The sequence below is a fragment of the Malaya genurostris genome, chromosome 3 (genome assembly GCF_030247185.1).
Source record: "Malaya genurostris strain Urasoe2022 chromosome 3, Malgen_1.1, whole genome shotgun sequence".
Taxonomy (NCBI): domain Eukaryota; kingdom Metazoa; phylum Arthropoda; class Insecta; order Diptera; family Culicidae; genus Malaya; species Malaya genurostris.
The window spans coordinates 83,342,354-83,358,295 of record NC_080572.1 but is presented as its reverse complement, the minus strand read 5'-3'; the positions used below and the strand labels follow the sequence as shown (position 1 = coordinate 83,358,295).

General features: G+C 39.7%; 1 long non-coding RNA gene across 2 annotated transcripts; it reads right to left on the bottom strand.

Annotated features, from left to right (window-relative positions):
• Positions 1-14,657: 14,657 nt before the first annotated feature.
• On the bottom strand, positions 14,658-15,842 carry LOC131435887 (uncharacterized). 2 transcript variants are annotated; one of them, XR_009230550.1, is made up of 3 exons: positions 15,591-15,842; positions 15,308-15,513; positions 14,658-15,244 (listed from the first exon to the last, which is right to left on the bottom strand). It is a non-coding gene; the product is annotated as an uncharacterized LOC131435887 (long non-coding RNA). The 2 variants fall into 2 exon arrangements; XR_009230549.1 differs by having other exon boundaries at positions 15,308-15,462.
• Positions 15,843-15,942: the final 100 nt, after the last annotated feature.

The window sequence follows — 15,942 nt, the reverse complement described above, 5'->3', positions numbered from 1 at the left end:
TATGCAGCCTTTTCATTTCAGCCTGATTTGGGAAAAATAGTGCAGTCATGCCTGAGAAATTGAGTGACGTTGTTTGACACATACAATACACATACATACACACGGAGGAATAGCTTAACTTATCTTAGTCGAATGTCAACTTTCACTTGTCGAATTTTCAAGTAATTTCAAAACCTTTTTTTATGACAAACCAAATCTATGTATAGACACTATGAAATTTTTATAATTCCAATGGCAGATATAAGATTCTTCAAAACCAAATTGAGCTTGAATTCATGTTTAGGTAGTTTTTGTTACTTACCATTTTTGGAAATTTAAGTGTACTTTATAGGTAATCGTACTCCCCAAATTTCCCAACCAGAACCGGCAATGAAATTCAATACGATGAATCTATAGTGATTTTGAAACCTCAAATGATAAGATTTTAGCTCTAAATTAATCAAAAATAATGTTTTATTCATTTTTTCCCATCGATTTGTAGTCTTTCCAATTGTACATGTGTGGAATAATATGATGGAGTTGGTCTTGGTTTAATTTTACTATTAAAATGTTCGACAAGTTTTGTACGGACAATTTTGTCCGAGCTGGCGACAATACTAACGCCAGAGCGCTAAACGCTCTTTCAACAGAAACTTGCGTTGCAGGCACAGTCATGAGGGTTAAAGCAACTTCCGAAATTTCTGGATGAGAGTCTTTTCGATTTTCCCAATGCTTCCAAACGTCGAACATGTCAGTTTCAACGTGTGTAAAAGTCGCGAACTTCTGGTAGCTATGACCAAAATAATATAATAGTTAATATGCCGTTTCTAGAGATAAGATAATTCAATGCATAACAGGAAGAAAATGAATTCCAGATTATCAGCCCATATGTATTTTGGAATATATTCCAGGTTAATAGAAACACTATTCATATATAGAAGATAACTTGATATGTCTGGAAAGCTTGAGACCATATTACACAAGAAAGACATTATTACATAACTTGGGGAATTAAAACTTTTTTTCTAAATAAAACATAATAAACATTCGAATCTGTTACGGGCAACCATGCTGCATTCCATGCTTTTTTGGAAGAACCGGAATTTTTCATTCAGTTTTTGCATTCAAAGCTTTGTTGTACGGTAAATAAAAATAAAATGTTTCTAAATGATTTTTGCCTTGCAAATTCCGACTCCAAATTTTGCACTCAAGGTTTTTATTCGATTGGTGGTTCAATGTACATTAGAGATGGTCGGGTATCGGGTATTTTACCCGAAACCCGACCCGTACCCGTACCCGACGGGTTTTTGGTCGGGTACGGGTAAAAAATTTTATTTTCAATCGGGTACGGGTCGGGTACGGGTAAAAAATTTTACTGCTCACTCGGGTACGGGTCGGGTACGGGTAAAAAAATTTATCGCTCACTCGGGTACGGGTCGGGTACGGGTAAATTTTTTTTTCGGATCGATTACCCGACCATTTGTAAAGGGTGATTTTTTAAGAGCTTGAGAACTTTTTTAAACAATAAAACGCATAAAATTTGCAAAATCTCATCGGTTCTTTATTTTAAACGTTAGATTGGTACATGACATTTACTTTTTGAAGATAATTTCATTTAAATGTTGACCGCGGCTGCGTCTTAGGTGGTCCATTCGGAAAGTCCAATTTTGGGCAACTTTTTCGAGCATTTCGGCCGGAATAGCCCGAATTTCTTCGGAAATGTTGTCTTCCAAAGCTGGAATAGTTACTGGCTTATTTCTGTAGACTTTAGACTTGACGTAGCCCCACAAAAAATAGTCTAAAGGCGTCAAATCGCATGATCTTGGTGGCCAACTTACCGGTCCATTTCTTGAGATGAATTGTTCTCCGAAGTTTTCCCTCAAAATGGCCATAGAATCGCGAGCTGTGTGGCATGTAGCGCCATCTTGTTGAAACCACATGTCAACCAAGTTCAGTTCTTCCATTTTTGGCAACAAAAAGTTTGTTAGCATCGAACGATAGCGATCGCCATTCACTGTAACGTTGCGTCCAACAGCATCTTTGAAAAAATACGGTCCAATGATTCCACCAGCGTACAAACCACACCAAACAGTGCATTTTTCGGGATGCATGGGTAGTTCTTGAACGGCTTCTGGTTGCTCTTCACTCCAAATGCGGCAATTTTGCTTATTTACGTAGCCATTCAACCAGAAATGAGCCTCATCGCTGAACAAAATTTGTCGATAAAAAAGCGGATTTTCCGAATGGATCACCTAAGACGCAGCCGCGGTCAACATTTAAATGAAATTATCTTCAAAAAGTAAATGTCATGTACCAATCTAACGTTTAAAATAAAGAACCGATGAGATTTTGCAAATTTTATGCGTTTTATTGTTTAAAAAAGTTCTCAAGCTCTTAAAAAATCACCCTTTACTTCACATAAATATGTTTACACGTTGACGAGATTTTTTCATTGCAAAACAGTTCTTCCGAAAAATAATCAATTTGATTCAAGGGGTTTTGACATTCCCGCCTAGGACCAGACCTGTCAAACGGCATCTTTTTCCAGAAAAAAACATTTTTTTCTTCATGAAAAGTTATGTGAATATTTCCCGCCCTACTTTGTTTATAACATATTTAATAAGACACACTGCCTTAGCTCTATGATGTTGCGGTCGGAATCTACTTTTCACGTAGGATTTAATGGACTGCCATTTTAAAGCAGTTTAATGCACAATCCAGTAAAAATTATTTGATTCATATACTGCCCATACTCGCATATCAGTCTCATATCGATTTTCGCCAATTTTGAGTTAGCTTGAGGAATGGAGCCTTTCCTCAATAAACTCTCAGAAATTGCAATGAAAGTTGAGGGTTTGTTCAGTAAAATATAAAAAAATATCAACTCATTTCTGTGTCCCATATGCTAAAGTACCCGCATATCAGTCCCATTCAGTGCAAAATTTCAATAATTTCATTTGTTGCAATATTGGAACAGCAAAGGTGTATTACCGATATTTCATGTAATAACACCAAGATTTAGCATTAGGGAGCAAAGCAAAGTCTTGGCATTACATTCCTTTCGTGGAATTTGGCCTTTCTGTTTCAACAGACTTCGCAGCCGATTCTTAGTGTACAGAATCATTGCATGGCTAGTAATATGAATCCTACTGACACTAAGAATCCTTCCAGGTCGGGGTTCGAACATACGACAGCTGGCTTGTAAGACCAGCGTCCTATGCATTGAACCGCCAACCCGGGACCAGCATTAGGGAGCACAATAAATAAAAAAAATCGGAAATAAACTTTTGATCGTCTTTTTCTCAACATGCCGATTTCCCATATGGGACTGATATGCAAGTATGGGCAGTATATAAAATGTAGTGTAGTACTCATATCACATTCAGATACCAGAAAACTGTTATTTTAAATATTGGTTAGAGACTTTCAAAATTTTCATAAAAATCATTGGGATTCTTACCATAAAAACATGGACATTTATTTCAGAAAATCTGCATAGAAGTTCTTATTATTCTGCACTTCTGGGTGGTGTCACCTCACTTTAAATGACACCGATTGATGGCACAGCAAGTTGGGCTATATTGCTAGTTAATTTTCGTTTCTTTTCACTGGACTACAAGTGAAAATCTCGATGCGTGACAACGTGGAGTCGCAAAAGTAAGGGTGAAAATCTTTTCTCGTGAAATACTCAAATTTTCACCGTGTTCACTCGTGGAGGGTTCCACCGGTTCAATGGCTGTAAAAACCACCAGCTACCGATAACATCGTGGGTGTGGGTTTGTGAGGTTTACAAAACGGGCATAGTTGACAGATTAATTTAAATCAAAATCATAATTAATTTTGCTTTATAGTAAAAAATTGTAACCAAAAAAATTTCCTACGAATGTTCAAACTACTTACACTTGAAGGACTCACTGTTCACCATGTTCAAAATTGAATTTTTCACACCGGGAATACACGTACATTGTTTGATTCTTTGGTCGAACTGATAACACACTCTTCATTTTAGGGGATGTTCGCATAACATTCATTTTCGTCACGTATAATATTCAATTTGACATTTGGAACTATTTTACGTGATTTTTCAAGTGATTCGAATGTGAATTTTTATTTGTGTGTCAAGATAATGAGCACGCTTACTTATAGTTCTAAAGAATTGGATCAAAAGTCGCACTGTTTCGTAAAAACCATACCTACCCAAAATTGAGTACAACGGGTATTACGATATATTGGGTAAATATGCTTTTTGAAAAATTTGAGTAGATATTACTCGCTTTTGTTGACATTTGTAAATGAGTATAAAGTACCAAAGACATTGGAAATCTACAGGGTCCGCCATCTAACATTTATTTTTGAACTAGCGGTTATTTCGACATTGGTAACCTAAATGTCACTTCTGATTTGACAGAAACTTAGTTGTATCCTTCCGCTGAACGAAAATGGTTGTGTATACGCTTGAGGACCGCGTGAAAATAGTGCAGTTTTACTTTCAAAATCATGGTAATGTTGCGGAATGTGTGCAAAAAAATCATCTTCTCGGATGAGGCACACTTTCATCTCGGCGGGTATGTTAATAAGCAAAATTGTCGCATCTGGGGACGGAAAACCCGCACGTCATCATGGAGAAGCCGATCTCAGAGAGTGACAGTTTGGTGCGGATTTTTGTCTGGCGGCATCATTGGGCCTTTTTTCTTAGAAAATGAGGCAGGAGCCGCCGCCACGGTCAATGGTGAGCGGTACCGCGTCATCATTAGCGATTGGTTCTTCCCGTTACTTGAAGAGGTAGACTTGGACACCTTTTGATTCCAACAAGACGGCGCTCCGTGCCACACAGCCAACGCTACGATCGATCATCTGTGCACAGTCTTCGGAGATCGAATTATCAGTCGAAATTCGGATGTCGTTTGGCCGCTTCGGAGCTGTGATTTGACACCGTTAGACTATTATCTTTGAGCGGCTGTCAAAGATAAGTGTTATGTGGACAAGCCAGAGACAATTCAAGCCTTGAAGGATAACATTCGTGCATCCATAGCTGAAATAAAGCTGCATACAATCGAAAATGTATTAAAAAGCTGGACCGACCGTATGGCGTACTGCAAGGCCAGCCGAGGCAGCCATTTGAATGAAATTATATTCCACAATTACCCGGAAGGATTGTACTTTAATATGAAAAAAAAAATTTTGAATTCGGATGAACCGTTTGTTTTTTTATGCATGTTTAAAACAAAGTTACATTACATTATTCATGCTTCACAGTGTATTTATATGTTTTAAAGTAAACAAGCATTTTAATGTATTTTTCTTACCAACTAGAGCCTGATACGGCTCGATATCTAAAACACATTTTTTTCCATACTGAATTTTGGTAAAATTTTCACTACTCATTCGGGTCGGGTACGGGTACAGGTAATTTTTAATCGGGTACGGGTCGGGTACGGGTCAAATTTTTTATTTTTTTTCGGGTACGGGTCGGGTACGGGTAATTTTTATTTATTATTGATCGGGTACGGGTCGGGTACGGGTAATTTTTTAAATTTTCAATCGGGTACGGGTCGGGTACGGGTAAATTTTTTTGCTGATCACTCGGGTACGGGTCGGGTTCGGGTATAAGAATTTCTATACCCGACCATCTCTAATGTACATATAACGAACTTAACGAGCCAGATTTTGTATGTTTCAGTTCTGACTTGGAAAGATTCTTAGTGTCCGTAGTATTGCAGCACTGACCATGCAATAGTCCCGTAGACTTACAAGTCGACTGCAAAGTTGAATGCTTTTCAGAATCACGCTAACTAGTATCGAATACAGAATCTTTAATTTGAATATATCTTTTGCTACAAACATTCATTCTCCGTTTACATCTAAAATCTGATTCAATTGACTTATACACTCTTGTATAAGAAACGATCGCGCCTTTGATATCCTGAAGGAAGAGATAAAGAGGATGGAAATAATGCTCCCCGCACATCAGTACGCGCCTACACTATGAATGTTACAGCCGACAAAACGAACGTAAACTGCCTGAAACGAGCACGCCGAACTGTCTCAGATCTTTAATTATGAATATAATTTCTTGAAAACAAACTTTTCTTTCTATAGAATTTCATTGAACGATCGATTCATAGAAGATCGACCAAAATATAAAAATTAACTATTCATTAAAATCAAAGTCCGTTCTTCAATCCGTTTCGTATATTATTAATTATCAATTATATTGTTATCAATGCCCTACCAACGGTGATTGCTATGCGCAATGATCAACCGCTGCGCAAAGCAATCACCAAAGGCAAACCTAAAACCCACATGCTTGCCTCGAATCTTCATAGCAAACCAAGAGCAACAAATTTGAACCGCACCAGCTACTGTCGCAGACCTGGTCAAGGGAGAGTAATATTTTGCTTTCGACAGAAACAACGCAGTGACTGATACCCGAAGTTTACTGTCGCAACAGCGAGAACTTCATGCTTCTTCGGCTGTCTTGAAATGGAATGAACTGTCGAACGAAGTGAATGACGGCAACGTTGGCTGTACAGAACTATTTGTCTAAGGGCTGTCGTGATGAAACCTATCACAAGGCTGTCATGGAAAGAGTAGCAAGACAGCCTCAATAATAATGTCGCGCGGCGGTACATTTGGGAAGCCTGGGTGAGACCTTTTTTTTAATCACTGAAAATGAATCCCGGAAAAAAATTCATGGTACATAGTTAGACACAGACAAATCCAGATAAATTTTCGAGTCAGAGACAGATTTTTGGAAAAATAACATGGCAACTCTGAGTCTGAGCGGACTGAGCCATAAAAAGAGAGGATCTGTGAAACACAGTTTTTTACGTGAATCTGGCATCTCTGGATAGGAATGTTGGAATATCGATCGATTAATCGAGTAATCGACTAATATTTCAGATAATCGAACAATAGTTATTTAATTAGTTTGAAACTAACATTTGATCACAGATTAACAGACAGGACACTCAAATTAGATTCTTCAATCATTTTAACGGTCATTTCGAATATTACTATAGTTGAAACAGTACTCGCATATGTCATGATGGCGCCACTTTACCCTATCAAAAACATCCTATCTGACATCTAGACTGTGTTTTTTTTTCATTTACCAACAGAGTTGCCATTCATACAGAATTACTTGTAATGTATTGATTTTTTTTTTCAATTATATAATTTATTAAGGCACACTGCTTAAGCTCTAAGATGCCAAGGGCTTTTTCTAATTTTAATTAACAAATAACTTAAAACTAGGATAGTATATTAAGATAATGTAATGACTTTGGCAGATCCCGCCTTCAGCTGGCAATCGGCACCGGCCGGCGTACTGAATGTAACACGTTGGTAAGTATCTTGGTATTAGCCGCTTTTTTCTGTCCGTGTGGGTTCGCGGGGAACACCCCCAGGCTACGAATACCAGGCGGGTGGCCCATATTCATCTCATAGACTACAGCGGCCGTCCGTGGGCAATGATGATGATGTTACGGAGGAAAATGAAAAAAAAAAAAAAATATACAGAGAAGTAAATATTACGGAGAACAGAGTAAAAAGGGGATATGGGAACAAAATGACTAAGAACGACAACGATCTAATTAGTTGACATCGAGATGGTGAAAAAACGTGGGAGGGGGAAGCAGAAAATTTAGTGACAGCAGAAAGATCTTGTTAGTTCCAATGAAGATGGTGGACAGACGAGGGATGGGGAGATTCGGGCGGATGTTAGTGTCGAACCTGTGGGTGGAGTTTCTTCTTAGCATCAGTCGAGGAACAGGGGTAACTAACGCAGATTACACTTGTATATTAATGTGTTTAAGGAATTTATATATGAGTAACATATATGATATATCCCGACTCGCCAACACATCTCGAACCGGAACATCAGGTGGTCTACCTCGGGCCCTGAGGGAGTCCTTTAAAACAGACCTGGCGTCACAATACCCCACACATGACCATACGACATGCTCGATGTCCTGATAACCGTTGCCACAGGTGCAGAGACCGCTCTCCATGACCCCAATACGCCGAAGATGTGCGTTGAATGTGTAGTGATTAGACATGAGCCGAGACATAACACGAATGAAATCGCGACTCACGTTCATCCTCCTGAACCAAGGTTTCGTCGATACCCTAGGGATAATGGAATGTAGCCATCGTCCCAGTTCGTCATTACTCCATGAAGTTTGCCAACTTTCAAGTGCTCTTCGACGAGAAATACTGAAAAATTCATTGAAGCAGATTGGTCTTTCATAAATATCACCTTCTAATGCGCCCACTTTAGCCAATGAGTCTGCCTTTTCATTTCCCGGAATGGAACAATGTGAAGGGACCCAGACTAACGATATTGAATAAGACCGTTCAGATAAAGTTCGCAAGTGTTCCCGTATTTTCCCCAGGAAATATGGGGGATACTTTCCTGGCTTCATTGCCCGGAGAGCTTCTATTGAGCTTAGACTGTCCGTGACAATGAAGTAATGGTCTTTGGGCAACGTTTCAATGATCTCGAGGGTGTACTGAATAGCAGCTAATTCTGCGACGTAAACTGAAGCCGGATCACTGAGTTTGTACGAAGCGGTGATGTTCTGATTGAAGATGCCGAAGCCTGTGGACTCGTTGATGTTTGATCCGTCAGTGTAAAACATCTTTTCACAGTTGACTGTTCTAAATTTATTATAAAAAATATTTGGGGCCACTTGAGGGCGCACGTGTTCCGGAATTCCACGAATCTCTTCTCTCATGGATGTGTCGAAAAACACAGTAGAATCAGAAGTATCCAACATATGAGCACGGTTGGAAATAAACGAAGAAGGATTAATATTCTGAGCCATGTAATCAAAATACAAGGACATAAAACGGGTCTGAGAATTGAGCTCGACAAGCCTTTCGAAGTTTTCAATCACCATCGGATTTAAGATATCGCATCGGATTAGCAATCGATATGAGAGATCCCAGAATCGATTTTTCAACGGTAAGACACCAGCAAGCACTTCGAGACTCATCGTATGAGTCGACTGCATGCAACCTAAGGCAATACGCAAACAACGATACTGAATTCTTTCCAGTTTAATGAAATGGGTGTTCGCGGCGGATCGGAAGCAGAAGCATCCATATTCCATTACGGACAATATCGTTGTTCGGTACAGCCTGATCAGGTCTCCTGGGTGGGCACCCCACCATGATCCGGTTATTGTACGAAGAAAGTTAATTCTCTGTTGGCATTTTTGTTTCAGATACCTAATATGACATCCCCAGGTGCCTTTGGAGTCGAACCAGACCCCGAGATATTTGAATGTGAAGACCTGAGCTATGGTTTCACCCCTTAGTTGAAGCTGTGGTTGTGCTGGTTCTCGCTTCCTTGAAAATACAACCAGCTCAGTTTTCTCCGTAGAGAAGTCGATACCAAGTTGAAGAGCCCACGTGGACAAGTTGTGGAGTGTATCTTGTAATGGTCCTTGCAGATCGGCAGTTTTGGATCCTATAATGGACACAACGCTGTCGTCGGCAAGTTGTCTTAGCGTGCAAGATGTGTTGATATATTCATCGATATCTTTTACGTAAAAATTGTATAAAAGGGGGCTTAAGCATGAGCCCTGAGGAAGACCCATGTAGCTAAATCGTATTGTCGACAAATCACCATGTGCGAAATACATGTGTTTCTCGGACAATAGATTATATAAAAAGGTGTTCAAAACCGGCGAAAGACCATGCTGGTGCAGCTTCTTAGATAGGATATTTATAGAAACTGAATCAAAAGCCCCCTTGATGTCTAGAAATACTGATGCCATTTGTTCTTTACGAGCAAATGCCATTTGAATTTCTGTTGAGAGCAACGCAAGACAATCGTTCGTTCCTTTACCCCTGCGGAAACCAAATTGTGTATCTGAAAGAAAGCCATTAGTTTCGACCCAATTGTCTAGACGGAAGAGAATCATTTTTTCGAACAACTTCCGGATACAGGAAAGCATAGCAATCGGCCGATACGAATTGTGATCGGAGGCTGGTTTCCCAGGTTTTTGAATGGCGATAACTCTCACTTGTCTCCAGTCGTGTGGGACAATATTACCCTCGAGGAACTTGTTGAATAAATTCAGCAAGCGTCTTTTGGCGGTGTCAGGCAGATTCTTCAACAAGTTGAATTTGATTCTGTCTAATCCCGGGGCCTTATTGCTACATGACAAGAGCGCAAGTGAGAACTCTACCATCGAAAACGGTGTTTCGTTTGTATTTGATGTCGCGGCGCGGGAGATCTTCTGTTCCGGAACAGAGTTTGGACATACTTTTTTAGCGAAATCGAATATCCAACGGTTGGAATATTCGTCGCTTTCGTTCGTGGTGTTTTGGTTTCGCATTCGTCGGGCTGTGTTCCAAAGAGTGCTCATCGATGTTTCTTTTGTTAATCCGTCAACAAACCGTCGCCAGTAACCTAGTTTCTTTGCTTTAACTAAGTTCTTCATTTGCTTATCTAGCGCTGCGTAATTTCTATAATTATCAGGTGTTCCATATTTTCTGAACTTTTTGAATGCTAAAGATCTTTCCGCGTTCAGTGATGAGCACTCTTTGTCCCACCACGGATTGGGGGGAAGGATGTTAGTTTTCGCGCCGGGTACACGTTTCGTCTGAGCTTGAATCGCGGAGTCGAGAATCAAGCCAGCCAAAAGCGTGTACTCTTCCTCCGGAGGAAGTTCTTGTGTTGTTTCCAGTTTCTCAGACATCGAATTTGCGTAATATTTCCAATCAATATTTCGTGTGAGGTCATACGAAACATTGATTGTCTCCGATGGTCTTAATCCGTTGGCGATTGAAATTACGATAGGTAAATGATCGCTACCGTGGGGATCGGGGATTACCTTCCACTTGCAATCCAACCGTAGCGATGTCGAGCAAAGGGATAAATCCAGCGCACTTGGTCTTGCTGGTGGTGCAGGAATCCGTGTCATTTCTCCCGTATTCAATATTGTCATATTGAAGTTGTCACAAATATCATGGATCATAGCTGATCTGTTATCGTCATGAAGACAACCCCATCCCGTACCGTGTGAGTTAAAGTCTCCTAAAACCAACGTTGGTGCGGGAAGGAGTTCTATGATATCACTGAGCCGCTGATGCCCAACCGAGGCTCTAGGGGGAATGTAGATGGAAGCAATACAAAGGTCCTTACCTTTGATTGTAACATGACATGCGACAAGTTCAATACCTGGTATCGAGAGGAGGTTAATTCGATAAAAGGAATAGCACTTTTTGATTCCCAAAAGTACTCCTCCATAGGGGGTTTCTCGATCCAAACGAATAATATTAAAATTGTGGAAGTTGAGAGATATTTCAGAAGTTAACCAAGTTTCGCACAATGCAAATGCATCGCAATTCGTGGTATATAATAAATGTTTGAAGGAATCAATTTTTGGGATGATACTTCTGCAATTCCATTGTAAAACAGTGATCAAATCCTTGACCTCATTGGATAAATTAGCCATCGAAGGATACAATCGCTGAAAGAAGGGGCCATTTTACAGTCAACTGTTTCAAAAACGTCTCAGCTACGGGTACAAAGGTCATCAAAATACCTTTCAAGGGGTCAGAGATATTGAAAGTTTTAAAAATCCAGTCCACTATATCAGAGAATTTAATAAATCCAGCATTTGGTTGATTCTTTGACTGGTCTTTAGGGGCAATTGAGTTTTTGTTTGTCTTAGGAAGTGTTGGAAACTCCTTATCAGATCTCAGTTTTTCTAGATCAGGAGCTATTCTTTGCTTCGGTGTTTTACTAACACTACCATTAGCTGTTACTTTTGGAGGCCCCTCAAGGGCCACCTTCGAACCCTTACTAGGTAGCTTATGAGAGGAAATATTTCTCCTTTTCCTGTTGCTACGAGGGATGGCCGAAGATGTGCCTTCGAGAGGGTCGTCTGAATCGCACTCGTCTGTTGACAAGCAAGCATAGGGATTTGCAGATGGGCTTGGTGGTGTAGCACTCTTTAGCATTTCTGCAAATGTGCGCTTGGAGCGTTCCCTCAAAGAGTGCTTTAGCTTATCTCCACGCAATTTGTAGGTGGGACATGCTGAGAGATCATGCGGACCCTCACTGCAGTAGAGACACTTTTCAATGTCTCTTCCGCAAGAGCCATCCGCATGACGCTCTCCACACTTCGAACAACGGGGCTGATTCGCACAATGGGAGGCTGTGTGTCCTAATTGCTGGCAATTAGTACAGTTCATAACCCGCGGCACGAAGAGACGTACGGGTAGACGAACCCTGTCCAGAAGGACATAATTTGGCAAAGCCGAACCAGCGAAGGTCACACGATACGAGTTCGATTGAGGATAAGATTTTGACCCATCCTCGGCGATCGATACTGAATGCAAGCGTTTGCAATCCAGTATCTTCAGATTCTTGAGTAAGGGGTTTTTGAAACCGCCAACCCCGTGCTCAAGAATATCTGCGCAAGTCAAACCTGCATCTGTGACCACGCCGTCTATTTCGACTTCGCGGGCTGGTACATATACGCGATAATCCCGCGTAAAGAGCTCATTTCGAACGATCTCATTAGCCTGCTTTAAGCTGGTCAACGAGACCCTGAGTTTGTCGGAGCGCATTTTTACTATTTGTGTGATAGTCGGGTAATGTGACGTCAGGTTCTTATTTAATGTCAATAAATTCAATGCTTTATCTTTAGATTTGGTCCGGAAGTACACCACATATGGACCGGTCGATAGCGAGGGTTCATCGGAATATTCCTTAATCCGGGGGGTTTTATTACTGTCAACAACAGGCGGATTAGGATCTGTCTTCATTTCTTCGTCTGGAGGGGGAGGACTCATTGTGCTTACTGTAGCACGAGGTTATATTTAGGCAAGTGGTAAATTATAAGAGGGATGCAACAATAAACTGTAATAAGGGCAGAATAAAGAAAAAAGCAATACTTAGCTTGTTGTACAGTTGCAAGGAACGGTCGCCAAAAAACCTCTACGAGGAAAAGCACAAAGCACCAGCTAACGGTTCGGTGCGAAGGTGCAAAAAACCTCACCGAGGAAAAGGCACAAATAAATTGTTTATAGTTTGTATGGACTAACGGTATCACTTCACTTCAATGTTCGATCACAATCGACACAGGGAACAATGGCCGCTTGTTTATAATCCACACACTTGGCCTTGATCGGCGGAACAATAACCGGCTAACGGTACCGTTTCGATCGACCGCTCACAATAAGGTACTGTTCTATTATATAATGCGAAAAAAAACCTCTCAGAGGAAAAAGCACTATTGTCTATCACACAATATCGTCCGACCACTTTATCACACACACACAACTGGTTTTCAATGCTTTCGCAGTAAATCCAAATCACGTCTGTTCGCTCGGAAGGTTGAAACGGCAATGAATGTATTGATTTGTATACGTCCATGCGAATTTCATGCAGGATACCGATTTAATTCATATTGCCAAAAATATATACATAATTGTGCATACTTCTCATCCTCCAACGCAATACAAAATCAAACCCGTTTTGTTACAATATTTACTTGCTTCTGGTCTGCCGCCACTTAATTTCGGGTGAAAATTACCAACACAATAAAAAATAGTCTAGTTGAACAACGTTGAGAAAAATAAATGGTTACCTTCCAACATCGCAAAAAAAAGTTAAATATATTATCGACGTAATCCAATAATTTATTGTGACGATTCATTTTCAAATATTATGATGAAATCAGACATCCCTGCAAACAGCGGATCGGTGTTGACAAACGAGGGGAAATCAACTAGTAAAAAAACTTTTACATAACACAAGGGATGTAACCAAAGCAAGGTCTTGGCATTACATTCCTTCCGTGGAATTTGGCCTTTCTGTTTCAACAGACTTCGCAGCCGATTCTTAGCGTACAGAATCATTGCATGGCTAGTACTATGGACCCTACTGACACTAAGAATTCTTCCAGGTCGGGGCTCGAACATGCGACAGCTGGCTTGTAAGATCAGCGTCCTATGCATTGAACCGTCAATCCGGGATGTACCGATAGTGAATAGTTTGCGCAGTACTGTTAGTCTATGATTCGATTATAAAAGTTTCCAACAATTAAAAAAAAAAAATTTCAGTGATTTTTGAATGATTAAAGGAGTAATCGGTTTATAATCCTGATAATCGATTAAAATTAAATCGATTAGTTTGAAAGTTCGATAATTCCGACATCCCTAGGAACAGATCGTTAGATCTCGAATCAGCTGTTTTTAGAAGAAGGGCTCAACTTACATAAGGAAGCAAGTTTCTTTTCCTATGAATACATGCTTCAAAATCTGTAATTTTACCCATTAATTTGGATCCTACCAACATCTCAATCTTAGTAATACAAAGAACTATAAAGAACAAAACCGTCATTCCATTTGTTTTCGTAGGTGTAGCCCTTCGTGTTCCATACCAACAAACAGGGCTTTTTAGCTCATACTTCATCTGCAAGAGAGGAAAGGCGAAACTATTTCCTTTTCGTTATTTTAGCTGATTTCCGACACGACCTGCCACTCGTCTATCGAAACTGTATCGAAAATTTAACTACCCCTCAGTAACTGGTAATGTCAAAACGAAATCGTCTGAAAAACTATTGAAACTGGCAACACAAGTTGATGAATTATTGATTTTGAATAATAGTTACCATAACCTTGGTTACAGCATATAAAAGACTTGAGGAATATAAACAAAACAAACAGCATCGATTGGAAGATCCTTATTCCACGAAAAGATGTAAGTTCTCCAGCATCATCACGTGTCAGAGTAGTGGATCGATTGGTTCAATCAGATAGAGGCTTTCGTTAATGCTGGCTGGGAGTCAAACATACGAAAAATTGCATATAAGGCCAGCCGCATGTAATCAAAATCTTTTGTATTGGTTAAATAAGTTTTAAAAAAGTAGCGAAGTTTGCAGTCATTAAATTCGTCTGTGCGAAACATTTTATCAGTTAAATCATCAAAATTCAGTATTGAAATATAAATGATAAAGCTGAGTCAAACCGGTATATCAGTACTATTCTACAAGGAGCAAGAAATTCGTTTTCAGCCGTGCAACGATATTTAAATATTTGAACTTTATATTTAATCCATTTCAAAGTCGTACTTGACATGCAGGTACGAATACACTTTTATACAGAACCCAATTCCGGTCGGCGCAAAAACAAAAAAGAACTTTGTAACATTTACTTGATAGATGAAAATATCTTCCAAATTTAAAATTTATTCCAGTTCATGATCAACTGTTGAACCTGGTTCTGGTGGAGGATAATTCTGTAATTCGGAGTAAATAAAAATGTTTAATACAATCTAAAAGGTTACTTTCAAACTGCTTACAGCACGTTCTGGAGACGATCACTGATTGGAATGTTTCGTACAAAAGTAGCCAAATTGTGTTCCAAGCGTATTTTGAAAGCATCTTCCTTCGTCGTATTCAATAATATCATTTCCGCCTAGCGTTGCAAACTTGGGCATCTATTTGTAGTTTGAAACTAGTCGTTGAACGAGGGCCGGGCAGTTATATTCATAGGTTGAAAAAGTTTCTAAATCAATATCTTTCGACGGTCAATATCACCAAACGTCTTCACCGTTTTATAAAATGTGCAATAATAAAACTCACCAGTCACGACCAGCCCCCGACGGATAGCTTGCGGTGCCTTGTACGGCTTCCACAATCAAGTGATCTTGGTTATCAATCCATCTTCTCATTTGATTTCGTTTTTTTGGCAGCAATATTTTTTCTCTGCTCGCCAAAAGCATATTTTTTGTCCTCAAATTTTGCATTTATCTCTAGATTTCTTTAGAATAATTTTATAGAACTGTTTGAAAACTTTCTCGAATGGTTTGTTTATTTATAAGGGGTTTCTTAGCAACTAGTTCGTAGCAACTTAAACAGTGTTGCTCTAGAAGATTATTTTTATCATTAACAAGGTGTCACTATATTTGTGATAACTGACAGTGAATCGCTCATG